Genomic DNA, 23,552 nt, shown 5'->3' with positions numbered 1-23,552 from the left:
GTTCTAGGAACTAAAGTTAACATTTTACTTAGCCTGAATTAGATGATTTGATCAGTGCATACAAGAATCACCTAGGGTGTAAGATGAGTGGGATGAATCCCAGAGATGCTGAGCTGGGAACTCCTGGGTGGGAACCAGGAGATACCATTATAAGCAGCCCGTCATCCAATTGTAATGCAGGTGTTTGGGATGAATCTTTCAGGAACTCTGCTTTATTTTTAACCCAGTAAATTTAAACACTGATTCTTCTTGCCTGCTACACAATTTCAATTTACTTAAGCAGGTAAGAACATATTTTAGACGTCAAAACAGGATTACTAAGGAATGTTAATAGTACACTGAAAAGTTGAAGTCAGTGTTATTCTAGGCTTACAAATGTCTTCCCCATAACTTTCCTACACACTTAGCTTAAAACTTCTTTTAGATAAGATGGTGTCTCGTCACTTTTTAGTGATAAGGGCCTTTATTTATTATCTATTTAATTTAGAACAGGTGTCTGGAGATCATAGAATACTAGCATTTATGTTAGACAAATCCATGTACACTTGGATCAACTATTCCTTGAATCCAATAAAACAGAATATTTTACATAGGTTAAAAATTGCAACATTTTTAAGGATTTTTTGTAATCCTTAATTTGTGTCCTTTTCCTATACTGAAAGTGTTCCTTGGACACTTGCCTATCAGTTTGTTACATAGGTGAATTTACTGTTATTAACCAAACAGAGAAATAGAACTGAGGGGAATAGGAATTGTTGGAAGCAGAAGAGAATGCTGAATAAAATGATCTAATTGTCAAGAAATCCACATAGAGGTTAGAGCAGATTTGTACTATAATCCTTACCTCATCGCTATGCATATTTGGGATGGTCACAGTTTCTTTTAATATTTAGCTATGCCATGTCTGGAACAAAGTTGCAAGAAGATGTTGGCTTCAGAGCAGGGTTATTATTAATGATAGTGTGAGAAGATTTTTAACTTTTCTGAAAAATGTCTTCCTGAGCCATTTTCTTCAGGCCATACTGTGAGTCTTGCCTTACACTGATGAACATTCCAGGGATCATCAACCACATTGTGATGACAAGCTGTGTGTGTGATCAATTCTGTTGTATATCACAACACACAACTGGTATGTAGCAAATATTTTATTATCAAAAGTAAAAAACCAGGGTTTGAAATAATTTTTATTTTAAAATTAATTAGAGCAGATTGAAGATTTTTCTTTTGGCAATAATGCATCTTCCACAGTTTGTTTATTTACATTGTGACATGCTTTCTAAGCAGACCTGAAGGAGTTGAGCTTAAAGACACCTTATGGGAACTGATTGTAAAACATGCTGTATAATCAAGGATGTGACTTAAAATGAGTTACCTCATTATTAATAGTTCTTTTACTTAAAAAATGTTGCAGTATTTTGTATTGGGGATTTCTACTTTGTAACCTAGTGTTTCCTCTACCAAGGATCATCTCACTCCAGCTCTGTGTTTCTCAAAGAATACTCTATGGACCTCCTGTGTCAGAATTATCTGGAGTGTAAAAATTCTTACTCCTAAATCATTAATGAGTCATGATTCCAGAATCTGGGTGTTCAAGAAACACCTAGATGCAGACTACAGTTTGAAAATCACTGTGACAGGGGCACCTGGGTGGCTCAGTCAGTAAAATGTGTGACTTCAGCTCAGGTCATGATTTTACTGCTCACGGGTTTGAGCCTGTGTCAGACTCTGTGCTGACAGCTCAAAGCCTGGAGCCTGCTTGGGATTGTGTCTCCCTTTCTTTCTCTCTCTCCCCTTCCCCTGCTCATGCTCGCTTGCTCTCTCTCTCTCTCAAATATAAATAAATACTAAAAAAGTTTTTTTAAGAAAAGAAAATCACTGCTATAATATATTACCATTATAGTAAATCACATTTCCAGGCTGTGGCTGCTCTCCATTCATTTATCTCACTGTGCCCCTCCCAGTTATTTTACTACCATCTCAAAATAGGGGATAGAGGGCTCTTATAGAATGCTGATCTTGACGTAGAAATGCCTGCATACAGGTAAACATGGAGCTGCCAACACTTTGCTTGGCTGTGCTTTTGCTCTCTACAACATAAGTGGAACATAAATTGAGAACTAGAATGTATCAGCATCACAGACAGCATCATGAGATAGTCTTTCAATCACCTCTTTCCCCAAAGGTAGTCACTATCGTCTTTTCACCAAAGATTAGTTTTCCTGTTTCTTTAATAGTAAATCAAATTGAATCATATAGTATGTCATGTTTTGTTTTTGGCTTCCTTCACTCAGGATTCCATTTGTAAGACTGATATATACTGTTACGTGTAGCAGTTCATTTATTCCAATTACTGCATCGTGTTTCATAAGTAAATTTATAATTTATCCATTCTGCTATTGATAGACATATGGATTGTTTTCAGTCTGGACTTGACTATTGCTGAAGAGTGCTATGAACATTTTATCTATTTGGTTATATTTTGACTATTACCAAGAGAACTGCTAAGTCTTCCACCATAATTATGAACTTCTACATTTTTATTTCTCTATGTTTTGCTTTATATATTTCGAAGTTAGATTATTAGGCATATGACAAATTACAATTTCATTAGTTTGGGTAAGTCAAGCATGTATATTATACAATATATATGTTTCTCTAGTGTAACCACAAAAAGATTTCATAGCTTCCAAGCTAATAAATTAATGCAAATAATTAATAAGCATAGAGAGAAGAAACCGTTAAAATAAGCAGGAAAAAATAGTACACAAATTGTCAGTTGATTTATAAGAATACCAATATATCTCTACTTAGATTAAATGTTTACAGCAGCATTATCTACAATAGCCAAATTATGGAAACAGCCCAGTGTCCACTGATTGGTGAATGGATAATGAAGATTGTGTGTGTGTGTGTGTGTGTGTGTGTGTGTGTGTGTGTGTACACACACACATTCCATATATATATGGAATATATAATGGAATATTACTCAGCCATATATATATATGTACATACATGGCGTATGAATATATATATATATATATATATATATATATATATATAATATATAATGGAATATATTCAGCCATAAAAAGAGTGAAATCATGCCATTTGCAATGACATAGATGGAGCTAGAGAGTATTATGTTAAGCAAAATAAGTCAGAGAAAGACAAATACCAAATGATTCACCCATGTGTGGAATTTGAGAGACAAAACAAAAAAAAAGGAGAAAAAAAAGAGAGGCCAACCAAGAAACAGACTCTTTAACTACAAAGAACAAACTAATGGTTACCAGAGGGGAGGTGGTTGGGGGGATGGGTTAAATAGATGATGGGGATTAACACTTAACTTGTGATGAGCACCAGGTGATGCATTCAAGTGTTGAATTACTATATTGTACACCTGAAACTAATACTAACCCTGTATGCTAATTTAAAACCTTAAAAAATCAAAATGGACTAATCCAATAAAAACACAAAAATTTTCAGAGCTCTGTGCTTTTTACAAGAGGTATAACTTAAATACAATACAGAATATATTAAAAATCCTCTTTTATCTAGTATTATAGCTATGTCCACTTTCTTTTTTGGCTTTTATTTGCATGGCTATAATTTTTCACTATTTTACTTATATTTTTATGTCCACTGACAATTTATTTTTACTTCTTTGAAGGTTTTATTCATTATTATTTTTTTAATTACCAAGGTAGTGTGTGTAGACAAGAAAGATTACAACCATGAAAATTTTCCGTTCATTAAAGTGAAATTAAACATTTTACATCAGTTTCTTTTTTGAGAATAAAACTTAGGAGGAAAGAATTTTGATTATATGAGTACTATGAAATTTCAAAATATTACACTGATAAGTTTTTTTTAGAAAAGTAAGGAAAAAAGGCAGAGAATATTAACATCCTGGGACTACAGGTGATCAATGAACACAGGGCAGTGTGGGAGAATACATAATAGAGGAAAGGTCTCATTTAAATCTCATTATGCTGTGCCTATTATTTACTGAGAGAGGGCAAGTTTCCAAACATATCTAATCTCCCAGAAATTTAACCTTCCATTTAAATTGGGAAGCCCATGGTGTATATAGTACTATTAATTTATTCTGTAAAATATATTTATTATAAAAATATGGATTTTTTTGGTTGCAATGAAAATAAAATCACCAGCTTTGAATTAATTGATCCAAATTACATGAATAATGTAGACCTTTTGATAGTTAGAAAACTAAGTTACTAAGATTCTTATTCTTGCAGTCTTGCCCCAAATAATAAAATACAAGTCTAGCAGATTCCAATCAAATCCAATGAGATGCATGGTATGTTCAATAAAAAAGGAGGAAGGCTAAGGACTCAGACCAGAGGACATCTAATAGAGCCCAGGAGCAGGAAGTGAACCCATTAAAGGCAATTGAGATTAGAAGCCAGTGAGAATGGAGAAAAATACAGTTTGATATCTTAGAAACCAAATAAGGAAATTTCTTCAACAAGGAATGAGTGATTATTTGTGTTAAATTCTGGTGGTTCAAATAAAATATGAAATAAAAGTTGGCTATTGGATTTGGCAAGCTGGTAACAACATTAAGTATAATCTCATTGGACTTTGGAGACAACGTTGTGCCTAGCATAGGTAGATGAATGGATGAGTCCAAGGAGGTGGGGACATTGAATCCAGAGAAGAGATTTGTTATAAAAGAAAGAGACTAGGGAGTGGCAGGAGGGAAACATGGAGCCTAGGGAAGGTTAATGACTATTTATTATAGTATTCTTGTATACTATTTTGAATGATCTAGAAGACAGGGAAGTTAATGATGTATGAGATTGAAAGACAGTTTTAGGCATCGTATCTAAAAATGTAAGGGGACATGGATTCAGTGCATAAATGAGGTGGTTGCCCTTAGATTAAAGTCAGAACAGTTTACTCATTGTGTTAGAAAGAAAGGAAGAATCTGTGGGTATTTATATAGGCTGGTAGATTTGGTGGTGAAGAAGGGAAGCAGCTTTCTTTTGGTTTCTTAAAAGTTGTCAATAAAAGGCAATTCTGATCTGAGAGTAAGCGGAAATGATCTGAGAGTAGAAGAGTTAATGAAAGAAGAGAGTCTTGGAAAATGGAAGGATTAATTAACTGGGGCACATGGTAATGTTGAGAGGCAGAGCCCACAGGTGGTAGGCATGTTTCATAAAGCAAGAGAGAGAGAGAGAACCTTCAGAGAACAAGAAATTTTGCTGACCCTTGTGTTAGAAAATTGCAACACAATGGAAATATTAGAGGACCCAGTAAAGGGTTGAAGATGAGGTCAGACTGGGAGAACTCTAGATGATGATGGTGTCCTGAGAGCCTTGGGGTTCCTGCTAATATCTACACAGATATGACTTGATGGAATTAGTTCTGATAGTCCAGAAATATTTCCAAGTGTTTGTGAAAGGTAACATACAGTTGATATCATAAATGGTGTGAGAATACTCTCTCTGTACTCTCTACTTAGAAAACAAACAGGGTCCCCCTCTCTCATCAAAGACAAAAGTGAATTCTAGATTATGTAAAGACCTGAATTAGGGAAGTGTTCTACTATAAGAAAGAAACAGAGGAGGGGTACCTGGATAGCTCAGTTGATTAAGCTTAAGTGTCAGACTCTTGGTGTCTGCTCAGGTCAGGATCTCATGGTTCATGAGTTGGAGCCCTGCATTTGTGCTGACAGTGCAGAGCCTGTTTGGGATTTTCTCTCCCTCCCTCTTTCTGCCCCTCCCCTACTCATGTTGTCTCTCCTCTCCTCTCCTCTCCTCTCCTCTCCTCTCCTCTCCTCTCCTCTCCTCTCCTCTCCTCTCCTCTCCTCTCCTCTCCTCTCCTCTCCTCTCCTCCCCTCCCCTCCCCTCCCCTCCCCCAATAAATAAATAAATAAATAAACTTAAAAAAATGTAGGAAAAGCCTTTGTGTTTTTGAAATTAGAAAGTATTTTTTAATCAGGTCACTAAAAGCACAGCACATAAAGGAAAAGATTAATCAGGTTGATGTCGTTCAAGATTAGATTTTAGCCTGATAGTGGCATCATAAACTTAGAAGTCAAAGGAAAGAAAGGAAGTCAACATCTACACACGAAAGGTAGAATTGATCTAGAGAAAAAAAAATTAAGTGGGCAAAGGAAATAGAGATGCAATTCACAGAGGAGGGATATAGAATGGCAAATCAACATCTGAAAAGACACTTCACTTATCAGCGAACTATAAATTGAAACATTTAAATCGTATCACACCTATTAATTAGAATGAATAAAAAATACAATGGTATTCACTAGTGACCATGAGAAAAATACAAACTTGCCTACAATATTGATGAATAAATTTGGTGTAATTATTACTGACCATTTCCACTTTCGGGCACTCCCCTGGAAAAAATCAGACCCATGTTCACAAAGAGAGATAGGCAATAGTGTTCAGTGCAGCAGTACTCATTATAATGAAAAAAATTGTAACAATTTGAATTACTTGGCTTAGGGGACTGGATGCATGAAATATGGTATATTCAAATTAGATAGTGATGTAGTTGAAGAGAGAGATACTATATGTCCTATATGGTATGTATATACTATACCAGCACACATAGATCTGAAAATGTGTGGAATGAAAATGCAGGTTGCAAAGAGACATACACCATTTTATAATTGATACAAAGTTTTATGTATGCTAAAATTCATATTGTTTATGGATATCATATTCTAAAAATAGAAAACAATGAACATGGAAAGGTTTGTATTGCATTTACCATAGCAGATGTCTCTGCAGGAGAAGGCAGGCACAGGAGAGAAAGTGCCCTTAAATTCATTTTCCTCATTTATAAAATTGAAGGACATACATGAAAATGGAGCACATATGGGTATTGATTACATGTGTCTTTGACATATTACTTTGATGAATTTCTAATGTTTTTTAATTCTCAAAATCAAAATAAAAAGAAGTAGGTATAGATGAAAATAAAGACAAACTTAAAAGTGCACCCAAACACAAATGAGCATGTCTATTAGTCAAAATAAAACAGCTATGATTGTTGAAGACAACTTAAAGGAGACTGAGTCATTGGGGGCCCCAACCTAAAGGAGCAGAGTTCTTTTTTTCTTTGTTTTTAATTTTATTATTATTTTTTTAATGTTTGTTTTTGAGAGAGAGACAGAGTGTGAGTGTGGGAGGGGCTGAGAGAGAGGGAGACACAGGTTCTGAGCTGTCAGTGCAGAGCTAGACATGGGGCTCGAAACCACAAACTGTGAGATCATGACCTAAGCCAAAGTCAGACACTTAACTGATAGAGCCACCCAGGTGCCCCTGAAGGAGTGGAGTTCTTAAAGTCGTACTTGGTTTTCAACTTGCTGTTCCTATTTCTTATACAATTTAAGTCACCTCTTACCTACAGAGTGTTCTTAACTGTTGGAAAGGGTTACTGATTACAAGGGTTTCCTTTTCTTTTAGAGCATTTAGTGCTTACATTTCCTCCAGTTGAGAACTTTGACCTATAGAGTTTTGGCATTCATCTAATATATTAATATCAGATAAAGGAGGGGAGTGGAGTGGTATCCCTGGTCCAAAGAAGTCAGTAGAGGCCAGATACGTTATATTTGGTACCTAAAGAGGCAGTGAATAAGAAAATACCATGAATCTCTGGAGAGCAGGTAGGATGACCTGATTAAACATCCCAAAGGCTAAATGAATGATGAGAGAGGATTACATATGTAAAACACAGTCTTCCATTTTATATCTCAAGAGATAGATAAAGACTGCTGACCGAAAGCATTCGCTAAGCCATTTACCAGTATGTGGACTATTGCAGAACAGCAAATACAAATGGTATCTGATCCCCCACTCAAGTTTCCAGTTAGAGATGTGCCTCAACCTCTCCATGCCAGCTACTCCAATGTCAAAGTGCAGACAGATCACTTTCATTACCAATACTACCTATCAAATAGCTAGTTGGCCCTTATCAGGCAATTACCCTATTTTATCCAGAAGTTGTGTGCATGTGTGTGGGGGAGAGAGAGGGAGGGAGGGAGGAAGATGGGGAGGGCACGGAGACAGAAAAGGACAGATGGAGAAAATGAAGAGGGACAAATAGTCACATTTCTGATCTCTGCCAGCTGTGACATCTTAGTTGACTGTAACTTGCATGGCAGTCAGAACTCTTGGGAAATTTAGTCAAGGAAAGTGGACATCTCCAACCACAAAACCTCTTGGTTTTTGCATGTGCAGAAAGAATTGGTAGTTCCTTAATTCTTTTTTTTTTTAATTTTTTTTTTCAACGTTTTTTATTTATTTTTGGGACAGAGAGAGACAGAGCATGAACGGGGGAGGGGCAGAGAGAGAGGGAGACACAGAATCGGAAACAGGCTCCAGGCTCCGAGCCATCAGCCCAGAGCCTGACGCGGGGCTCGAACTCACGGACCGCGAGATCGTGACCTGGCTGAAGTCGGACGCTTAACCGACTGCGCCACCCAGGCGCCCCAATAGTTCCTTAATTCTTATTCAGGACAATGTTAAGGAGAGGATAACTCACTCGACATACAGTTTCCTTCTTCGAAATATTTTGAAGATGGAAGAAAAGACAAGATCACCTACAAGGGCACAAATTTCAAGGAGCACAGTATGCATATGGCTTATTTACATATGATTCAGAACTTGTGTGCATGAGTGGTGTTAGATCACTTCACAAAGTCATTTTCAAGAGAGCAGGAACCATACAAGATGAAGCAGTGTGTCCTTTTTCTTCCTCGCCCCCATGCACACAGCTATATTCCCCCAGTACTGCAAAATCAGTTTTCTGGAGTGCACACCTGTATAAAATGGCTCTCAGTACAAAGACCGCTCAATTTCTTTTGTTTCCAAAGCCGCTGAAAGTAGAAAAGGTGAAATATCCTGAGATCAAGTCCTCACATTTCCCATGGCAGAGCCAGAATCTCAATCACTTCTAGGCTTAATTTTCTTTAATTTGTAATGGAGGGAAAATTACCTGGGCAAACTCTCTCATTCCCATGTCTTCTCATTAGACTAATGAGAAGCCAGAGCTGTGACTCATTCTCTCCTTCCCCTGATAACCTGGCAGCAATGTGAGTGTGTGTATGGGCTAGAGTATGCGTGTACATGGACTTTTGTGTTTGTGTGTTTTCATAGGGGAGAGCAGCTAATGTGGGAATGCATAGGTGCAAAAATCTTTTCTACTTTTTGGACGTTGTGAGATGCAGACCCTCACCAGGGGTCTTCTTGGTAAATGCTAGTTAAGGCTGTCCTTCCCATCACTGCAAAGGCCTGCAGGGTAGGACATGTTTTACCACACTGTGCTCGCTGAGGTATTCTTAGCCAAGGAATATTGGTTTGGTGCTAGAAAATGTCGAGGAGCCATACCTAAGGCTACATAACCCTGGAGTCAGAGCCAGCATTTGTCTAATGTTCTGTAGTTTGCTACAGTGCTTTCACATAGGTTAATTTATTTAATAAAGATTTGCCAGAGAAATATTTTATTTCCAAACTTTTCCTCACTTGCATTTATTTATATAGCGATATTTTTGAGAACCTTAAGAACAGATGAAAAATCAAGAGATAAAGAGAATCCACCCATTTGTCACCAGGTCAGACTTTCTATTCAGAGCCATCAACCAAGCAGTAGCCTGCTTAGTATGGTGCCCTCCAAAGGAGTGCCCCCCCCGCCCCCCCCCCCCCCACCAAATTGTTTTTGCACTGAGGCTGGAAGGAGGCTTTGTCACAAGTTTCATTTGAAGGCCCAGACTGGAACCTAATGGCTCTGCCTTGTCAATCATCTCCAACACAACAGACAGATAGAAACTAACATTTATGGCATGCCCCTTGTGTTTCACTTGTCCTATATTTATTTTATTTACTTTCTTACACTAACCAGTAAAGATACTCTTATAATATTTTTTATAGTAAATAATTTTATGTAACTTATTCCCAAGCACAGAGCAGTACATGTTAATGTTTGAACCTCTATCTGCTAGAATCAAAAGAACCTCTATCTACTATAATCTATGGCACACTGTATTTTAATCAATAAATTATTATATAATAGCTTTTCCCCAATATGTAATGGCATCAGAAAGAGGAATATGCAGGTTTTTGGAGTGAGACTTCTACCCATAAACCCCAAATTCTTTCTTGTCTTTAATCTCAAGTAGGACTCTTTTCTGTTCCTCTAACTTTAACAGAAAGAAGACACATCTCCTCATTGCAGTTCATACAATCCTGTGAAAAGGGAGTTAACTAAAAATGGAGGTTCTCTAAACAGGTACTAAAAGAACATGTTTAAGGATGTAGTCAATTGACCAGAACCTGCTTCAGAGCAGTAGAGGGGTATCTAAAAGCTACCCGTACTCTGTGCCTCCCTCAGTCAACGATAAGATTCATTTTCCAGCCCTCTAAGCAAAATAATTTATTACACAGTCTTTCTAGCATTAACCATTGCCAGGGGGCCAAATACAGTAAATGGATCAATAACCTGATGCTATTAAGCAGCTCCTGTGAAGGAAAGAAATAACCTGCAGAGTCTCCTTGGCAATAAGACATCAATACTAGATCTCCTCCAAGAAAGCTTCCAGAGCAGAGTGCCAACACACTTTCCTGATCAATAAAGCATTGAACAAGGATAAGTGTACTAACTTGACAAACAGTGAACAGTCCTGAATCATCTGCATCCCCTCAGAATGAACCAAAGTTCAGATCATGTAAAATGGAACTTTTAATCATCATACCCAAATCTTGACACACCGTTGTGCGTGATGGACTAGAAAGCTGTGCTCTTTGTGCTGGGGTTCAGGTAGGCGCTCATGCAGCACCTGACCTGATGACATTGAGCAACATTGAACAGTAAAAATAATATAGTAGTAGTAATAAGTAACAATATTAATAATTTCTAAATGCTGCACACCTTTTAACTCGTTTAATCCTTACAACAGCACTATCGTATAGGTAGCATTACTGTGATCTGCGTTCTAAAGGAAGAAACGGAGACATCACCAAGATGATGACCGAGGACACTCCTGACTTTCCTTCCTCCCACAAACACAGAATACATAGCTACACGTGATCAATTTCCTCTTAAAAAAGGCTTCTTGTAGAAGCCTGATGTGGCTTCTACACATCAGGCAACCGAGAAAATACCTATATTGAAGGTAGAAAAGGCTGAAACATATTCTTACCATAAACCTCACACCTCCACAGTGCCTTCTAATCAGGAGGGAACTCCCAACTCCCGGCTTCTCTGAGAGGAGTGAAGGGTTTGGCCCTTATATTTGGGACCCCATTTTCTAAGGCTGACAGCTGAGGTGTAGCCCTCAAATCACCTAGCTTTGAAAGCCAATGAGGCTTGTGTTCATGAGTTCCACAGGAGTATAGCAAACATAGAAGCAGTTTTTAAATTTTTTTTTTAAAGTTTATTCATTTTTCAGAGACAAAGCGTGAGTGGGGGAGGGGCAAAGAGAGAGAGAGACACAGAATCTGCAACAGGCTCCAGGCTCTGAACTGTCAGCACAGAGCCCGATGCAGGGCCAGAACTCAGGGACAGCAAGATCATGACCTGAGCCGAAGTCAGACGCTTAACCAACTGAGACACCCAGGCGCCCCTAGAAGCAGTTTTTAAATGGATATGCAAACACTCCCTGTGGCTATACACCTGAGATCCATGCAGAGGGAATAAGCAAAAACACACATTTCCCGGTTTCTCCCTGGAAGGAGTTTGCACACTTTCCCAGATGCTGCTTAAATGTCTAAGCTTCTGATCGGCCTGCATCAAGTTGCTGACTGTGACCCTCCATAGAGCCCAAAAGACCTAATGGGCACTTACCCACATTCCCCTTCCTCTGGCTTACTCCATCACTAAAACCAAATCTCTCATTTCTCTCTGGAAGAAGCTTGTACACACATCTGGTATGCCAACTTTTGTGGCGGCTCTCTGAAGGCATCACATCACCCAGCTCTGATACCCAGTAGGGGCTGGAATGCATGAATCCCACAGGACCATTTTGAACAAACAAAACAGCTTCTCATGGACATGCAAGGACATCCTGCAGCTATCCTCTTGGGATAGGCAGAGGGAACAGGCAAAAACACCTATTTTTTAATTTCTCTCTGGGAAATACTTGAATGCATACTTTCCCAGCTTTTGCCTGAGGTTCTAGCCTAGTCAGCCTGTATGTAAAAGCTGACAGGGATCCTTCTGGTTGCCTGATAGAGCTGGGGGTCACATCCACCATTGTCTCCCCATGAGTCCACCCAGTAGTAACAGCAAGTCCCAAGATTCTCTGTGGAATAAACTTGTCCACACATCTAGTACCCTAATTATTATAGCTCCCACCCAGAGGACTGGCTCTCAACTCACCTAGCTCTGGGACCTAAGAGGCTTCAACATTAACGAGTCCCTGAAGAGCACACAATGGTCACAGAATTTGGGTGGAAATAATCTGCCAATGGTATATGCCAACTACATTTTTTAGACATTAATCCCACAGCCTTATGCACTTGTGTTTTAAAATATAAGTGGATGCTGTTTTGATTACTAAAATGCAAATTCTTTATGTCAAAGTAATAGTTTACAGCACAGAGGAAAGTCTTGAGACTTTTCCTCTTGAGAGGAAAGACTATGTTTATTCATTCTCATGCCTATCACATAATATGCACTTAATACATAGTGTTAAATATAAATCTTTGATATGGATATCTCATTCTTTAAAAATTGGGGTTTCTAAAAATAAAATTTTCAGAAGAACTGATTTTTTTAAAAGAGGTTCTTATAGTGTAAAAGTTTGGAAACAGCTGACTAAGGCATCTAACTTTTGTTTGGGTTGAATCTTTCTCAACAGTATATGGTTAGATGATATTGAATATAAATACACTGATAAGATGGTCCCAGTACTGCATGTGAAATGTAAGCTGAACTGTTCTTGCAAGACAGAAATTGCCTTTTCTCTTTGTATAAAAACTATCAAGCTTATGATAAAATTTTAGATACCAAGTGGGCATTAGAAAATGTTAATTGGGTGCTGACATTGGCTTTGCTGTCATGTACAGCCCTGAGATCTATCTGTGTGTTAGAATTTCCTTTCATGAAAAAGAGAGGCTAATCTAGACCTGAGTATAAATTTAAGTCATTTTTATAATGCAAAGAGTTACATAATGAGCCACAAGTGGTGTGTGAACCTTTGGAATAAAGCATGACTTTCTAGATATATTGAACCAAACAGTATCAGTCCTCAATAAGTCAACTTGGAACAAACTAACATAGTCTGCTAATATAGACTCCTCAACCTAACATCAACAGAGATTTTTTTTCCCCTGCCCTTTTCTCTTTTTGCCTAAGGACAATTACCTCAGGTGGGAATGACATCACTATGAACTTGATATTCTCCTATTAAGTCAGCACAGTGCTTATGTGAGGAGTCATAGAAGAGGAGACATTTCGGGAATCTCCTTGTCAAGCAGTAACTTATTATTTGACTCAGAATTAGTTAACACTACGGTGTCTCCTTCTAATATGCATTTGGTCACCTTCAACTCTTGGTCCAAATGCTCTGATACTCAGCACAGAAGCAAACGGACATGCTCGAGTCCTGTGAATTGACACTAAACCTGTCACGGGAAAGGGCTTCCTTAAACAAGGAACTCCAACACTAAACCTTACCTTAGAGTTCCAGTTTTCAGGCAAAACATAAAAAAAAATAAATACAAATCAATTGCTTTTTCCTTAGTTTTATATATTTTTTTAATTTTTAAAAATATTTATTTTTGAGAGAGAGCAAGCAAGCGTAAGTGGGGAAGGGGTAGAGAGACGGGGAGACACAGAATCCGAAGCAGGCTCCAGGCTCTAAGCTCTGAGCTGTCAACACAGAACCCAATGTGAGGCTTGAACTTACTGACCGAGTGCTTAGCCAACTGAGCCACCCAGGTGCCCCTCCTTAGTTTTATTTTTTAAAGTACTAGTATACCCAGAGAAATGTTAAGATATGTAATATATACTTACCATTAGTTAATTTACCATTTTGGGGGTTGAGGATTCTAGCATCTCTGAAGGAAGGTGCTTATAAACACAAATATGGGTGTCACTAAGTCTGCAGGGTACAGTTTTTTCTTTCATCTTTAATGTTATGCTTATTTCAAAGAAGCCCAGATGAATTCATGATGAGAATTCACAGTCACCAACTGTTTTCTCAGCTGGTGTTACTTCATTTTTTTTTTCCTATGAGAAGAGCATTTAATTTCAAATTTTCATTTTAAATTAAGAGAAAGTCATTGTGGTGGTAGTACCTGTAATTCACATGTAAGAAATAAACCTACTTAATTCATATGAAATAAATTATTTTGAAATTCTAAAAGTGAAGTGAATGTAGAATGGACATTAACTCAATTACTGCCTCTAAGAATGGCAGGAGTACCCTCCTAAGCCAGAGAGCATATCCTACCAAGAGGTCGTATTGCTGTTTCTAAAGATGTAAATAACAACACTGTCCTAGAAGAGTTCCATCTGGCTCTTTGTAAGATACTTCTGATTCACAGATCTCCAATAGCTTCTGTCAGGTGAGTAAACTATATCAAAATGCCAGCTACTCTGTTTGGTAGACATTTTAACTTAATGGGAGGACTGGAAGTTAATGAGTATAATAAGGGCACAGTTTATTAAATGAGTTTGTAGTTCAGATACTTTTAAATGCTATCTTATTCTTAGGAAATAGCGACTTTCCCTGAAAATATTTAAGATACATCAGGACTTGTTTGGACAAGTCCATTTACTCTTGTCCCTTTCATAGTAATTGTACCTGTGGCAGAGGTGGTGGAGGCAGGGGGAGGGTAGAAGGGATGAAGAGAGAATGGGAGAGAGAAGATTCCTTCAGTGTGACTAGAACTAACACATAAGCTTTGGCTCTGTGAACAGCAGCCGTTTTGTACCATCATGGCTAGGAAACAGGGAGATCTATGCCTTAAGAATGGCAGCAGATCTGCAGGGAGGGACAGGGCTGAAACGGTGGTTCAGAAGACTTTCTTATTTCTCAAAATGCTCCCGGCAGTAGTTATCTTCATGAAACCCAGTTGGGATGCCCAGTATCATTTCATAAAGTTTCTTTTTTCACCTTAAGTTAGTTTGGTTTTAAATTACTTGGAATCAAGAGGGTCTTCATGAGCATGGTCATCAGAAATGCAAGCAGTGACATCCACCAGGAAAGTATCTTGTTCAGAAATAAACCAAGGACCAGAATAGATTCCTGTCTTGTCTACTACCACTTAGCTGTCCCTCGTAGTGTTAAGAAAAGCTACTTTATTGGCATTATTATCAGTATTTACCCACTATTTAAAATATTCTGTTACTATAATTCTTTACCACAAAGCACTTTTAAAACTTTATTCGAGCTTCTGCTGTATTTACCATTAAAATAAAATGTGTAAAATCTGTTCCTGACTCAGTATAGATGGGTGTTAGGAGGATGGAATTGAACGTTTGGGTCTGAACATCAGAAAAAAAAATCAAATTTTTGAAGGTCATTCTCAAACCAGGAGAACACAAAGACATCACTTGGGCACCAAACCCTTCATTTCCTGACTGAGCTTCCTCATGCACCCTATTTCTCTCCTGTATCATATGCATTACCAAACATTGGCTCTCCTCTCTCGGATAGATCATCCTCTTCTACCAGTCATCTGACCTTTAAAAGAGGCACGTAGAAGATTGAGTGACTAAGTCACCTGAATGATCCATCAAATAATCTTTAGTAGGTAAAATGATGCCTATTATAGCCACGTGATTCTTAGTTCCAACAATTCACCTTAATCAGGTTGGTCTACAGGAAGTATTTAAAGTAAGGCAGAATAAAAAAGAAAATGAAGGGGTGGTGATTCAGAAATCTCCTTAGTGTGATCGAAATGGAAGTTTTTGACATCAAGGTGGAATATGGTAAATAAAAAGGAGAAATCGGTGTGTAGATCATGAATATACATAAGCTGCAAATGGTTTCTCACACCCTACTTCAATCACCACTGAATGTCCAGCCTCATGAAGCAAAGAGAAACATAAACCAAACCTATTGACTTTCACCACATTTGGTATGTGACAATTGGTGTAAAAACATACTTCCCCTTTCTCCATTCCTGTTGACCAACCCCAAGATGAAGTCATTTGGAAAAGTTTCAGTAATGTCTAGAGTCAGCAAGCTGTTCTTTTTTACTCACTGTTAATGTAACCACACCATAATTCTCAAAATGTTATCCCATATTTGTCTCTATTCAACACTTATTCCCTGGCAAAATGGCAATTTAAGCCAGGCACAAGATTACATTGATCAGGTACCTAATTTGGCTCTATTAATTTTTCTTAATTCTAATATCTGAATTAATATTGAGATATTAAAGAGCTATCCAGGAGTTGGCATTTGGATATTATAGACCGTTTTCACAGGTATCTCTCAAGCATAACAGCACTTCTCAAGTTCTTAGACTTAATGAAATTCATGTTAAATATTCATGAGTGATTTGAACTATCTCTTGGCCTCTTGATTAATTTTTTCCTTAACTGGTCTAAACACCAGGATGTCTGTTAAGTATGTTTATCTTCTCTTTATTTAAGCCAGTGTGTCTCACAGTAAAGTATTGCATTTGGAATGTTTCTTTTGACCCTCCAGTATCTTTTCTCTAAATTACAAACAAGTTCCTAATGTTGGCTGGAAAAAAATTAATTGGAAGGTGAAAGAAACACTCAAACTAAATAATGGTAAGGGCCTACATTGTTTATACATCTTGAAAAGAAAAAAAAAAGGAATTCCATTAAAATAAGACCAGAAATTTAATCTCAGAACTTTTATTTTACAGACCTCAAGAGTCTTGTGCATAAAACAGTGATGAACAGTTAGTTAAAATCAACTAATGGTTGTTCTTCATTCACTAAAGGTACTAGGCTAGGTGACAAGATACCAACATCAATAAACTATTATCAAGATTATAATCTAATGAGAAAAACAATGATATAGGCAATTATCACATGGTAGGTTGGGATAACTATTAAGCAAGGGCATAAGAACCAAGTCATGGAGACTCAAAGGGAACAGAAAGCAATTTCTGGCTAGAAAAATCAGGGGTTACAGAAGTCTTGGAGAGAGTGTAAAATTTCACTGAGTCCTAAAGACTAGGGTTATTGAACAGGTGGATAATAGGGGTGTAAAGTACATTCTACATTGAAGAAACAGCAGGGACAAAGGCTCTCATATCTGAATTACATGGGATGTTTAGGAAATGGCATAGTGTGTGGCAAATAGAAAGTGTTGTTGAGGAAAAAGTTAGAGAAATACTTTGGATATAGATTATAAAAGACCTTGACTACCCACGTGAGTCAAATGGCCTTTTGATAGATAGCTTTTTGTTTTTTTTTTTTCAGTAAAAGAGCCCCATAAACAGAATGTGCTTTTACAAATAGCCAGGGGGCAGTGTGGAGAGCACACTGGAAAGGGAGGAGGCTATTTTGATCTTTTTCCAAAATAGAAAAGCTTTGTGAGATTAATTTTTATCACAAATTCTGTGTTCAAAAATGCTCTTGAAATTAGGAGGCATATATGTACAAATACAAAAAATCCCATTTGAGGATAGATATGTCAATACTTCTACCACACAAAGGGGATAGTGTTATGGTCTGGTGCATGAACATAATCCTAGAAATCAGGTGCTTTAGCATGCCCATTGATTGGGTCACAGGCCTAATTTGTATAAAGCTGATGTACAAAGAGTGTTTGATCTTGTGTTAAGGAGGTAACTTTTATCAGAAATAGAATAAATTGGATTCAGTTGTAACACAATAAATGTAAACCCGATCTCTGGGTGAGACCCTATTAGTTGAGAGGAGACTGTGTAATAAGCACATAATTGTTTCATTTTCCCAATATATTGAAATTAAGATTCTTGCAGTGTGGAAGGGAGCCTTGGTTGAAATATTAAATTTCCATTTAAAATCCAAGCCGCAATATTAAAAAAAATGGTTATACTTACCAATTTGAAATGTAACATAGGATGACATGAGCCAGACTTGAACTTGTGTGAAGAGCGTAGAGGCTGATGGTGAAAAGTGTGAGCTTTGGAGTCAGCCACACTTAGGGGCATACCCTCAGCTTTATATACTGGTCTCAGCTCCCAAAATTATAGAGTGTAAATAATAGGATTTATTTTTTGGATTGATAGGAAAGTTATATAAGATCATGATTATCAAATTCCTGACATATCAAAGCATTTAATATATTGAATGTTGTTATTATTCACTCTGTCATTACTTGCCCCATAGTACTAACATATTTTCATTAAAGATCACTTCTGTCTTGGGGATCTCCTGGGAGGCTCAGTTGGTTAAGTGACTCCTTTTTAATGTTTATTTTATTTTATTTTATTTTATTTATTTATTTTGTAAATCCAAGTTAGTTAACATATAGTGTAATAATGATCTCAGGAATAGAATTTAGTGATTCATCACTTACATATAACACCCAGTGCTCATCCCAAAAATTGCCCTCCTTAATACCCATCACACGTTTAGCTCATTCCCCCACCCAACACTCTTGATTTCAGCTCATGTCATGATCTTATGGTTGTCTGCTTAAAATTCTCAATCTCAATCCCTCTCTCTCTCTCTCTCTCTCTCTCTCTCTCTCTCTCTCTCTTCTCTCTCTCTCTCTCTCTCTTTCTCTCTCTCTCTCTTTCTCTCTCTCTCTCTCTCTCTCTCTTTCTCTCTCTCTCTCTCTCTCTCTCTCTTTCTCTCTCTCTCTCTCTCTCTCTCTCTCTCTCTCTTTCTCTCTCTCTGACCCTATCCCCTCTTAAAATAAATCACTTCTATTTCCTATGTAACAAATATTTGTGCTTTTTTTCATGACATTTATTCATTCATACATTCTTGGTTCTACAGTATGCTTGGCGGCAGGTATTTTCATTTTGACTATCTGTATCTGCATCATAGTCTTTACACAGAAAGTTTCAGATGGAAGGATATTCCTCTGCTAGGAAGCATTGATATTTTTCATCCACACAAGGAAAATCTTGATTGCTTTCCTCAGGTCCTCAGGTTGCTTTCTTCACTGACTTCTAGATATATAGATATAATGTATGTATGTATTCTTTAATTCATTAGGATGCTCCTCCTCTTTTCCTAGGAACCCAAACTGCATAGCCCATGGGATATCCTGGGCCCTTCTGTAGGGAAGTATGAAAAGTCAGCACACTTGGCAGAAAAGACTTTATTTATTTAGACCTTTGTTTACTTATTTTCCATGAAGTAAAATTAGTAATTTCCAGTCTAGTCTGTTTTATGAGTGGGCAAGATTATTTGTATCGACATGGAAGGCCTACCTGACTTTCTCAACCTGTGTTCTCCATTTTGCATCCTGTGCTCCAATGAGTATTCATTTATTTGCACACATAATCCATTCACCTCTACATGCCCTTGGTGAGAGGGTTTTCTTTCTTTTTTTTTTATACGAAATTTATTGTCAAATTGGTTTCCATACAACACCCCAGTGCTCATCCCAACAGATGCCCTCCTCAATGTCCATCATCCACTTTCCCCTCCCTCCCACCCCTGATCAACCCTCAGTTTATTCTCAATTTTTAAGAGTCTCTTATGGTTTGCCTCCTTCCCTGTCTGTAACTTTTTTTTCCCCTTTCCCTCCCCCATGGTCTTTTGTTAAGTTTCTCAGGATCTACATAACAGTGAAAACATATGGTATCTGTCTTTCTCTGTATGACTTACTTCACTTAGCATCACACTCTCCAGTTCCATCCACGTTGCTACAAAAGGCCATATTTCATTCTTTCTCATTGCCAAGTAGTATTCCATTGTGTATATAAACCACAATTTCTTTATCCATTCATCAGTTGATGGACATTTAGGCTCTTTCCATAGTTCGGCTATTGTTGAAAGTGCTGCTGTAAAGATTGGGGTACAAGTGCCCCTATGCATCAGCACTCCTGTATCCCTTGAGTAAATTCCTAGTAGTGCTTTGCTGGGTCCTAGGGTAGATCTATTTTTAATTTTTTGAGGAACCTCCACACTGTTTTCCAGAGAGGCTGCACCAGTTTGCATTCCCACCAACAGTGCAAGAGGGTTCCTGTTTCTCCACACCCTTGCCAGCATCTATAGTCTCCTGATTTGTTCATTTTAGCCACTCTGACTGGCGTGAGGTGATATCTGAGTGTGATTTTGATTTGTATTTCCCTGATGAGGAGTGACGTTGAGCATATTTTCATGTGCCTGTTGGCCATCTGGATGTCTTCTATCTACAACATATTCTTCCTAATATCGTCTTCTTTCTACAATGCATTCACCCTTTAAGTCTTAGCTCCTTTCTGCCTCTTTTGTGAAATCTGTCCTGATCACCTGAATCCCAGGAGATCCTTCTCTAGTTCCCTTTCTTAAACAAGATGGTACTTACAGTCTCCACCAAGCAATTTTATCACATCTTTATTTGTTATCTCCTCTGCCTAATTTTTATTTTCTAAAAGTTCTGTCAGCTTCTTTGGAGAAGGAGCTATACCTTATAATTTAACTGTATTGCCCTCAGTGTTGAACACAGACTTTGACAGAAGCTGCTGAATTAATATTTTTAGCAGACTGGTCAAGTTCCGTATCAAAATAATTATTCCCATTTTATATTACAACAAAACTTTTTCACAAGATAATATAAGTTGTGTATGCAAGATCTAGAAAACTATTTTTAATCAAAGATCAAAAAAATGTGTACTAACTGGGCCAAGAGGGAATAAAAATGACTTTGTCGTTTTACTACTCTTCTACAATAGATTGGCTAGAAGTTTTGCATGAGACCAAAAATATGAATAAGCCTGTAAAGGAAGATGTAATGTGGGAGGTTGGTGACTGACATAAGTGCTGCATTTGTGCTTTTTAATTCTGAAAGAATGAATTCATTTTTTTTCCCACCTACATCTTTTGCATTAAATAAAATGTTTTCTTATATTTATAAGTGTTAACAAGAATATTTTCCATCAGCTCCAGGTGTGTGTATGTGTGCTACACTTTGTATCCAAACTCAGGTTGTATTCTATTAGTATATCTTGGAGTATCACACCATGGAGAGGAAGACCAGTGACAAATATGGTTAAGGGAGCCAAGAAGGTAGAAATTGATTTTCTCTTTCAAGACGGACCATATTGATGACACAGAGATACTGATGTGCTTATCAATTTTCCTAACTCATTCCCAGGAACCAATTTCTGTCCTTCATATAAAGTAAAAGAAAAACCATAACTGATGTATGATGATAATAGAATGAGCCTTACTACGTGCCATTTAATTTTCACTTTAACTTAAGAAGGCAGACCCTCTATTCTCATTTAGAGTAGATAAGATAATACATGAGGAAACTGAGACAAAAGAGGTTAAGTGATCTGTCCCAGGTGACAGGGACAGTAAGTGACAAAACCTGATTTCAAACACTAGCAATCTAGCTCCAAAGCCCACAATTTAATTGCTATACTATAAATGTCTCTTTGTCTATTATACTAATGTTATTATGTTATTTTTATGATGTATATTATTTTTTGGAGATAATATGATTTCTGCAACATACCATGACAAGAGTAATTAGATTTCCACTCTCTTAAAACACACACGCGCGCGCACACACACACACACACACACCTGAAATCTATCATACCATTCTGTTTTATGTTATTAGCTACAATTTTATAAAAAACTGAATGATTTGTGTCTGTTGCTAAGCAGGAAATAAGATTTTTAGGTTTTGTATTAGTATGCTAGGACTGTCATTAAAAAAATAATCACCACAAACTGGGTGGCAAAAACAACACGAATTCATTTCCTCACAGTTCTAAAGGTATGAAGATATTGTCAGGATTGGTACATTCTAGAAGTTCCGAGCAGAATCTGTTCCATGTGTATCCCTTAGTTTCTGATGGTTGGTTATCACCAATCCTTAGTGTTCTTTAGTGGTAGACACATCACTCCAGTCACTGTCTCTGTCTTCACATATGTTCTCTGTGTACTGGAATGTCCAAATTTATCTCCTTTTATAAGGGTACCAATCAGTGACGAAGCACCACTCTGATCCAATATGATCTCATCTTAACCTGATTACACCTGCGAAGACCCTATTTGCAAAGAAGGTTACATTCACAGATACTGGGGGTTAGGATTTTTGTATATCTTTTCTGGGAACATGATTCAACTCCGAATTAGCCCCTTTGACTAACCTAGAGTGTCAAAGCAGTAAGCCTTACAATGAGGATTAGTCTAGGCACTTAGTGCTACTGCTTTTAAAAAACAGAGCATTTAAAACCAAATTGTAAAGAAGTAAAACGTTTCCTTTTTAGTTTGTGGCTTATTCGCTTAGTGTGCTTTTGTCTCTGATTTTAACAGTATCACCTATTAAGGAGGGCACTTGTTGAGATGAGTACTTGGGAGTTATATGTAAGTGATGAGTCACTAAATTCTACTCAAGAAAAAAAAGGAAGGCAGGAAGAAAAGAGGGAAGAAAAGAAAATCACCTAGGAATAAGCTATGTCTCCAAAGGAGTACTTAACACTGTTTTCCTTGTGCTAGCAAATGTCTGCTGTGTACAGTGTGATGAATATACAAGTTCCTCAGTCCTTGCTTTGACCTAGCATGTCTCTAATATTAACTCAGGCCTTACATAGTAGTTTGCTGAGCACATTTCCTGCCATGACTGCTTTCTGTCACAAAATGTAACATGTCTCATGAAAAGGACACCATCCTAATTCACTATCTTTAATTATATTAGCTTTTCACAACATCTATTATTTTACTCTGTTCTCTTCCCAGTTTTCAAGTCTATTCCTTTCTACCAGTAACAATCATCTACCTGTTTTCACTTTTCTTCTAAGTGATCATGATATGGGATGTCAAACATTTATTCTTACAATTGTCACGGTGAAAAAAAGTAAATTACAGAAACACAGAAGGGATATGACAATACTAAAGATAGTGTTTTGATATATTGGTGTATCTTCTATGAATATGTATTTTTACATCATTGAGATTCAACTAGAGTTTTTTTATCATTTTTATTTATGTATTTAATTTTATTAGTGTATCATAACTTACATTATTAAAAACTCTTAAAAATAATTTTAATAGCTGAATAATATTTTATGTGGCTTCACTGTTAGTTAGGCATTCCTCCTTTGTTGAAGATTTGAAGGGTTTCCAGTTTTTATTATAGATACAACTATGATTACCAATTTTGGACATAAATAATTGGCCATAGTTGTGATTATTTCCGTAACACTTATGCTTATATGGAGAAATATTTCGTCAAAAGGCATGAACATTTTAGAAGTTCTATCTTTATTAATTCAGTAGAATCTAGATTTAACCAATTATATAACCTCAACAATGACAGAGAGTTTCACTTCACTACTGCTTCATTTTCACTTAACCCAATTGTGCAGATGAACAGCGCTTTTCATTAACTTCTAGTTAGAGTATTGAAGGATGCAAAATATTTTTGCTTCTATGGTAACAACCAGAAAAAAAAAAGTAGAATAAACATG

The sequence above is a fragment of the Panthera tigris genome, chromosome A1 (genome assembly GCF_018350195.1).
Source record: "Panthera tigris isolate Pti1 chromosome A1, P.tigris_Pti1_mat1.1, whole genome shotgun sequence".
NCBI lineage: Eukaryota > Metazoa > Chordata > Mammalia > Carnivora > Felidae > Panthera > Panthera tigris.
The sequence above is the reverse complement of the archived record's forward strand: the minus strand, read 5'-3'. Positions refer to the sequence as shown.